Raw genomic sequence first — 6,633 nt, 5'->3', positions numbered from 1 at the left:
CACATTCAGAGCTGCATCCAGAGATCCAGGAATTGTTTCTGTTTCACATTTTTCTTCATCATGTCTTTGCAGCTCTGTAACTTGCCTTTGCTTGCTGCTTATTCTTACCAGAAGACAGACTTTCACTACAATAATGGAATGGTAGATATTGTATCTCCCATAACAATATTTGTGCTCAAGACAGAAATTTCTGCACAAATGACAAAGTGGATAACTGGCAAGTACTGTTGAAAAGGTATAATGCTTACCATAATATTGGTGCACAAATTGTTCCTAAGGACTCAAGTACCTCACAGAGATCTCATATGTAGCCACTGAACTTCATCAAATTTGAACTGATTCTCTTGTATTTCTTATATATTTTTTAAAGCTTGCAAATAAGGGGACATATGCCATGTTGATCAGTGAATTGTTACTCAACCTTTCTAAAGATTTCTGCTTTTGTTTCTGGTCTGAGTTACTCTAGGTCTGGCTCCTAGCCATTGCCTTCTTCCTTCAGCTTGTTTTGCTGCATTAAAAAACCCCTTCTCCAGGTAAATCTCTAGAGAATGACATTAAGTCAATCCCCTTAAACATATGAAATCAAACATGCTTCTCCAATATCTTCACAGTAAAGTGACTTTTACTGACTTCAGATTTTTTTTTGTTTTCGAATTCCTTCCAAAATTTCAAACATTTTTTTTTTTGATACCTAATGTTGAGTACAGCCACAACAGTCTCCGGTTTCCTAGCTAATTTCTGTGTTCTGTGCAACCCTTGATTGTCTTATGGCTCTGCTTTGGAGGTCCCAGCTTAAGTAAACCTCTACCACAATCCTTTAGCTCTTCTTCAGTGGATACAAATCTCTATTTTACAAGTACAGTTTATTTACCTCTCTTGTAGGATATTTGACCTGTTGTTTTGTTGAATAAAACCCCACAGTGTTCAAATGAGTCAAAGTATCAAGAAATACAGACCTTTCCATTTGAAACCATTGAGGTGAAGTTCAAGAAGCTTTATTCTAACATATTTCTAAATGAAACCACTTCTTTAAAGCTTCTTAATGATCTTTTTTTATAGATGGTTAGGTTACCAGGGTGATTTGTGAAGGTGCAGAGCTGTGCTCAGGGAGTGCAGGAGCGAGCCATTCAAAGATCATCTACTTTTCTTCAAGCACATTTCCCCACATACGTCTTGTGGGGGTCAAAATTGCTCTCTGCTTCTAAGGCTTTGGTCTGGGATCTGCAGAAGGCACTTCAGTGGCACCTTTCTGCCTGTGAACTCAATGAGTTTTCATTTCACTCTGGGAGGCAGCTGCTTAGTTACAGCAACACATCCTTCCCTCCTGAAAATAGATGTGGACTTTACTCACACACCTGTTTTCCCTCACTCTGATTTCACAGTCCAGCCTTTTCTTATCATTCAGCAGCAGTCCATGTCCCTTGCTTTGGCTTCTGGTTAAGTGAATTATTTCAGAGACATTTTACCAAGACAGGGGATACCTACACAGTTCTGAACAGAGTTAATCATGTAGGGTGACACATAAGCAGAGAGGGTCTGTGGGATAGATGCTGAGTTTGGTATTGTCCACCAAATTAGCAAAGACAGCAATTTGTGCCCTCAGTGAAAAGATTAAAATGTGTTGTCACGCTAATCAGATAACCAGTGGGGAACAGGGCTGGAGTGTCTTCAAGGCTTTCTAGTACTCTACTCTTAGAGAGTACATTTTTTTCTTTAGTCTCTCCAGGGGCATTTGGAGTGCAGAATCTAGCCCCAGAGTGACTTTCCACAGCATTTTCCACATAAACAATTAATGTCCATGGCCCACAAACCACAGTCACCACTGAGAAGCCACCATCTGCGTTATGACATACATATGTTTCTTAAATGCAGTGGGAAACAAAGCAAAGAAAGTTTACTTGTTAAACCCACCGGTTATCACAAGCAGGTATGAATGGCAAAATCAAAGTCATATGAGCTGACGTTAGCCTTTGCATTTGGGTTGGTACTAGGTAAGGTTAGTGTGCCAGGACTGCCTGTTGCACACAGAACCAAAAATTCAGCTCCTACAGTATATAAGGTTCTGTAATTTTATCACATGCAGCTGCTCAAGTAATAATCCAAGAGGGATTAGAAATGTTTTATGGCTTAAACTTTGCAGAGTGCTTTCGTTCTGCTGTGAGATTCAGTTCAGGCTGATGACTGACAGGAGAGTTCAAGGAGCAGAAAGGTAATGGTGCAGATAGCTTCCAGAAACAGCTATGTCCATCAGTTTGTTTTGGCTTTATCATCATTATCTAAAGGGAGCAGCTGGCAAAGTTGCTATAGGTAGACAAGCCATTTGTTCTTTGTACAAGCCTTAGACAAAGAATTTACTCCCAGAAACTGAGTACATGCAGAGGTGTGTGAACCTATTCACCAACTGGGTTTAGCAGAGCTCTTGTTGATGTGCGTGGGTTAAACCATTACACTTCCAACTGAGCAAAGGTAACCACATTAGGGTGACTGCTCATGGTGGATGCTTACATTGAAAGCAAATCACAGACACAAGGTCAGTTCATAAAAAGAGTATCCAAAGATACTCTTGTTTGCAAAAGAGTCTCCTGAGGTTCACAGGCAAGTTCAAGATTGGCTAACAGTTAAGTCACAATTTTCCACAGAGAGAGTGATTGCCCATTGGAATGTGCTGACTGGAGAGGTGGTGGAGTCACCATCATTGGAGGTGTTTAGGAGTGAGACTTGATCGGGTGCTTGGTTGCATGGTTTAGTTGATTAGGTGGTGTTGGATGATAGGTTGGATGCGATGATCTTGAAGGTCTCTTCCAACCTGGTCTACTCTATTCTACTCCTATTTTAGTCTAGTCTAGTCTAGTCTATTCCACAGGAAAAGGTGTCTACAGATGAACGGTGTGGAGAGCAAGTCTTACAAGGTGCAGCTGAGGGAATCAGAGTTGTTTAGCCTGGAGAAAATATGGCTCAAGAAGACCTTAATTCTCTCTACAGCTGCCTCAATAGAGATTGTAGCAAGGTCAGTGTAAATCTCTTCTCTCAAGTAACAAGCAATAGGACAATGGGAAACAGCCTCAAGTTGTTCCAGGGGATGTTTAGGTTGGATGTTAGTAAAAATTTGTTACTGAAAGGGTTGTCAAGCATTGAAACAGCCTGATCAGGGAAGTAGTCATTATCCCTGGAGGTATGTAAAAGATGTATAGATGTACTGCTGAGGGACATGGTTTGGAAGTGTCTTGGCAGTGCCAGGTTAATGGCTGGAGGTGATAATTTTAATATTGTCTTTGAAACAAAATGATTCCATGATTCTGTTTCTTTGATATGGGAACAACCCCTCATCTCTTTTCATGAACAACATTCAGAAAAGGTGGTTGTTGTTATTATGTTTAGACTGTGCAATGCCTTCCTCTTTGCAGCTGTTTTCCCATCTGTTTCTTGAAGGAGACACTGAATCCCTAGTGTTGCAGCCCAGCCTGATCTCATAAACACCCAGTGTACATCTATAAGAGTCTGCATTGCTCTTCTATGGAAAATCTAACCTAGAGAAGATCAGTCTCACAGCAAGCACTATGCAAATAATACAATGACCTTCCTCTTTGTCTGTGGTAATGGGTGGTGAAGACTGACATTTGAATAGCTTCTTTGATATTGCATCCTTGCCTGCCTCTAGATTTTCTAAGAAACAGATGCATTCAGAGGGCTGATGTAGAGAACTAAATTAAGTCTTGGTGAGTGGCAAACAGCACTCAAAAAGTATTTACTTTTCCATGTTTCCCTGGCAATTTTTCCACTCTTCCCTTTAAAACAAGACAGCAGACTGTGTGCATGCTGAATGCGCTGCAGTGCACCCTTCACTTCTGCAAGTTCAGGCAAAGGAAAGAGACACACCTTGGTAAAAAGGCTCAAAGCATGACAATGAGGTCCCATTCTCTCTCACTCCTGCAAGCCTGGGCAGAGAACCATTAGTGGCTCTGACCTGACTGTTATGACATGCTTGGCTGCTGTCAGATGTTTTAATTCTAGAGTTCATGTGCTTATTCATGGTTCATAGGCAAAATGAGGAAAAGGCATGGCAATAAACCACTGACCCTTCCACTCCAGGCGTAGTAGCCAACAAAGGTTTTAGAAAGACTGGAAGTGGGAAGGGTGAAAAGGCAAATTACTACTGGCACAATCACACACTGACCGCAATGCATTGCTCTTGTAGTCAGTTTTCTGAGATGAGCTAGTACCCATGTCTGTATGAAATATGGCAAAATGCAAGGCAAGGATTACTTCTTTCTGTCACTGCTTCAAAGCAGTGTCTGGTGTTTCTAGTCCATTGTCAAAAAGGACACTGGGGAATGCAAGAAAAAGAACCTAAAATAGTAGCTAAGTTTAAAAAAATTCTCAGGGAGGACTTAAACTGAGGTGTTTTTTTTTAACTTCACCCAAACCAAAAAGGTAAGAAGCAAACTAATTTTAAGTATGTCCACAGAAGGAAGATTATAGATAACTCTTTTTAGCAGGCAAGAATTGGGGCCACCATTGGATACTTTCCCTTTCTTTCATCCATAGTCCCTGTTCCTCCTCCTCTATAACCCTTCCAATTGTGTGACCCAACTCTATATAGTATTAAAAATTAGATCAATAAATAGAGGTCAAGAACAGTATGGAAAATCTGAACAAATATTTTGTCTAGCCCTAAACAACTGAAAGAGAACAGAGATGTGGAAAAGGTCCTGAAAGCAGACTGAGTATAAAAACCTCTGTAAGTCAGTATTGCTGCCAAGGAAAAGGTACACAAGCCATAAGCCATATAGTAAGGTCTGAACTCAGGCAGAGATAGGAAACTGAAGGCAGATTCAATCTAGAAAGAAGTTTCATTTTTTAAATTGTAATTATTTCTGATTTTAACATTAAGAACAATGAAGTCAAAACATATTGTGGGTTCTCTGTGCTCTGAATCATTATTCAAATTAGGATGTCTCTAAAGATACACTCTAGATCAATCAGAACAAGTCAGAGTGTAAAGTGGAATGTGATGTTATTTGCTGTACAGGTCAGTCTGGAGGATCTAGTATTCCTTTCTGATGGAAACCTGAAAGAGTGAAGTTTATAGCTAGTAATACCAGCAAGCTAACAATTGTCAATGGAACCATAACAATACTCTCTGAAAGAGACCCAATCCATAATATTAAGTTGATATACTGGTGCTGTTTAGTTGATTTGTTTTACTTGGCAAGTTTACTGCATTAAATAAAATATAAGTGCATAAATATATCATCTGTTTATCTACTTATTGATCAGACTCTTTACATCTATACTGTATGATTCATGCATGACCTTGCTTTGGCTGAAATGAAAGGCATACCTCACTCTCTTCAGTGCCAGGATTAACATCTTCTCATGACCAAGCCAGATCCGTACCATACATATCTTACTGGTTATAATGCTTAAATTTATTCTTTTACCTCAGGAGTTTATTTTCCCCCTGGGAAGTCTGTGCCTCACTTCTACCATGTAATCCTGAAAGGCAAGATTTTAATGAAAACTGTGAGGTACCTCCACCAATCTGTGATCCTTTTTTCTGACAGTGACCTTTCCCCTTGTTATGTAGGTAGCAGCATAGCTCCGGAAGCACATTCCTGTGATAAATTTATGAGTCACAGAAATGTATTCAACCCCCTGAAGAAGAATTATCCCTCTAGGATGCTGTGGGTTTGCAATAATGTTCTGAACAACATTTCCCAGAAACATCACGGGGAGGAGGATCTTAGAATGCAGGCAGCCCCAGAACTCTGTGTCAATCACTTCTGGAGAAGGGAAACTAAAATGTTGAGGGAATATACTTCCTGGTCAAAACAGGTATTTATGTAGAAATTAAGGAAAGAAAAGCCTCAAGAAAAATGAGAAAATGAAGGGAAAAACCAACCAACCAAAAAACAACAAAAACCCTGACATCAGCTGAACCAGACTGCTCCATAACTCTCTTTGCTCAGGTGAGGGTTGGCATTTCACAGACTTCTGGCCATCAAGGCTTAGCTCTGAAAAGCCGCTCTCAGGAGAGTAATATTTACTAGTTCAATTTTCCAATTCAAGCTTGATGACTGCAAAATGAGTTGTGGAAAGCTATGAGAAATGTCCTTCACGACTAACCCTTCTTCTGTTGTGTGACACAGTGTGTGCTCACCCTGGCTGCCTGCTGCCAGATGATGCTACCTTTGATCCCACAAAGAGTGAATATGCCAGGAGATGAGTCACTCCACCTCCCTGGCTAGATCACTTCAGCCTGGGGTGTACAGAAACTGCCCACTGAGATGGTGAAACAAGAAAGTTGGGGAGCAAAAGGTCAAAACCATGTTTTTCCCATCTGGCTGTGTAAGGTGTTAGAATCAAATAAACCAGTGCATAGCCTTTTTGCATCTCTGAATATGACACTAACGACTTTGTAGAGCAATCCCAGCAGTCTCAGGCAATATGTTACACTGAAATGTAATGAATACTTTTGTCCTGTTGATCTATTAGAAGAAAAGCGTTCAGCACCTGGCTCTGTCTTCATCCATGCAACTTAGACACTGAAAAAAGCTTCCTCCAACTCTGTTTCCAAAGTAGCTGTTAATATGGCAGAAGCACGCTGAGCTTAGAATTTGCAATCAGTTGTGC

This window comes from Dryobates pubescens, chromosome Z, assembly GCF_014839835.1.
Source record: "Dryobates pubescens isolate bDryPub1 chromosome Z, bDryPub1.pri, whole genome shotgun sequence".
NCBI lineage: Eukaryota > Metazoa > Chordata > Aves > Piciformes > Picidae > Dryobates > Dryobates pubescens.
Note: the sequence above shows the minus strand (reverse complement) of the source record.